The 2481-nt window shown below is 46.5% G+C and overlaps 1 long non-coding RNA gene across 1 annotated transcript; it reads left to right on the forward strand.

Annotated features, from left to right (window-relative positions):
* LOC133374741 (uncharacterized) lies at positions 1-2481 on the forward strand. Its single transcript, XR_009759961.1, has 2 exons — positions 1-183; positions 1980-2481. It is a non-coding gene; the product is annotated as an uncharacterized LOC133374741 (long non-coding RNA).

Consider the following 2481-nt stretch of genomic DNA (forward strand, 5'->3'; position numbering starts at 1 on the left):
TAAAGCCAAATGGTGTGTAGTTGTCAGGCATTGGATGCCTCAAGAGCCAATGGGCCTTCTCAGAACCTGCCGCAACTTCTGAAACAGGCCATTCAGCTATACTATAAAAGGTCCCTTATTTCATGCATTTCTCATTCCACTCGACAATACTTCACTTGACCGTTTCTTCTTGACGATCAACAGGTGAGTATGAGGATCTTTCTTCTCCTGGCTCTTAATGGTTCTATCAGATATAGGTAGAGGCATCCTGCAAAGCTTAACCCTGGAGATGCTAGGCATTTTTCGCCCTCTCTCATAATACTTGAATTTGGAGGAAAGATTCGGGATAGATAAAAGGAAGGACTTCTTCATGGTACATAGTTAAATTATGGAAGTAGCTTTCACAAGATAGTGATAGCAATCAACTTGGATGGTTTTCAAAGAAGATTAGACAAACTTGTGCAAGTTAAGACTATCAATGAATACCAGCAGCTATAGCTCTGCTCTATATTCTTCTGTTGGAAGTAGTATGGCTCTGAATAATTCCAGTTGCTTGGAATCCCAAGTGGAGGAAGTGTTCTTGAACTCAGATCCTGCTTGCAGACTCCCCAGAGACATCTGGTTCGCCACTGTGAGAACAGGATGCTGGACTACATAGGCTATTGGCCTGGACCAGCAGCAAGGCTCTTCTGATGTTCTTATCAGTAAGAGAGGGCTCTTGCCTTCATGCCCTGCCTGCGGTCTTCCAGTTGGAACAGCTCCCATCATCTTTGACCTTTGGCTAAGCTGGCTGGGTTGGTGGGAGTTGTAGTCTGACAGAATCTGGGGACCCAAGGTTGAAGGGCACTGATCTAGCCCACTACTCTGACTGGCAGTGGCTCTCCAAGGTGATCTGAGTCATAGAAATCAGTGGGCATGACTAACTTAGCTCCATTTATCTCAATGGGTCTATTATACGCAGAACATACATAGACACCAGCCGGAGTTCATGCCTGCTGAGAAAGACAGAATCAGAGTAATTCAAATACAAATGCATTGTTTTCCTGTTTTAAAAGAATTTGTCTAGATCGCGTTTTCATTTTTTTAAAAAAAATTATCTGGCAATGAGGACTAGTCATCTTGATGGCTGTATACACCTTTCAAAGGCTGTTTGCCACTGGATACCAGCTCCTGGAGAGTAACAACTAGAAAGGGGCTATTGTCCTCCTGTCGTACTTGTGGGTTTCCTGGAGGCTACTGGTTGGCCACTGTGAACAGAATGCTGACCAAGATGGACTCTTGGTCTGATCCAGTTGGGCTCTTACGTCCTTCATAGCTTACATGGAAACTGAGATTCTTTTTTAAAGAAGCTCACATACTAATGGAATATAGTTAACCAGTTGAAGGGGAGCCATCCGTGGCTGGTTGAATGGTAAGAGCTGGCAAATACATTAATCCAGAGATGTGGGGCCTTTCAGATGTTGTTGGATTCTGGCTCCTATCAGCCCCAGCTACCATGCAAACAGGCCATGATTGTAGTGGCTACAGCCAAGCAACATCCAAAACAGAAGAAGGGCCATAGCTCAGTGGCAGAGCATCTACCTTGCTTGCAGAAGGCCCCAGGTTCAGCTGTTCAGTTCCTAGCATCTCCAAATAGGGCTTGGAAAGGCTCCCTGCCTGAAACCCAGAGAAATGCTGCCAATCAATGCAAACAATACTAATCTATATGGACTGATGCCTTGAATCAATATAAGGCCGCTTCCTATGTGCCTATGAAGGGCCACAGGTTCAACAGTCCTGGTCTCAGTCAGTCCATATGCTCTCAGCCTAACCCGCCTCATGAGACTAGAAACAGTATGTGCGTACACACACCATAAATGTGGGAAAGGAAAGACATTGTGCCTTTATAGCAACTTCAAGGGAGGATGTTGCATTGTAAATAGTCTCTTCTAGGAACTGTTGTCTTTGAGATTCCAGCCCTCAAATGATGCCAATCTCTATCACATTCTCTCTTCCTCAAGGGTGACCCAATACACAGAAAAGATGAGCCAACAGCAACAACAATCAGGAAGCTGCTGCGGCGGCGGTGGCGGGTGTTGTGGTGGTAGTGGCGGTGGATGCTGTGGCGGCCGGAGCCATGGAGGCAGCGGTGGATGCTGTGGCAGCCGCGTTGGAGGATATTCTCAACAAAGTCAGAGCAGTGGGGGATGCTGTGGTGGCAGAAGCAGCGGTGGCGGATGTTGTGGCGGTAGCAGCGGCGGTGGCGGATGCTGTGGTAGCAGCGGTGGCGGATGCTGCAGTGGACAACAGAAGGTCTACCCTCAGAAGCTGAAGTAGATGCCTTCAAGGAGGATTCAAATGCCCAATGAAGATTGTCCCTTGTTGCATATCCCTTCACTTCTTGTAAGCCAAAGTTGGCTTGTATCACAATCCAGATTTCCCCAATGTGGAAAATGGAACATTCAGACTTTCTTGCTCTGAAATTCCTGCAAAGTCATTAAAAGCTTCTTGCACACTGACAAA

The sequence above is a fragment of the Rhineura floridana genome, chromosome 22 (genome assembly GCF_030035675.1).
Source record: "Rhineura floridana isolate rRhiFlo1 chromosome 22, rRhiFlo1.hap2, whole genome shotgun sequence".
NCBI classification, from domain to species: domain Eukaryota; kingdom Metazoa; phylum Chordata; class Lepidosauria; order Squamata; family Rhineuridae; genus Rhineura; species Rhineura floridana.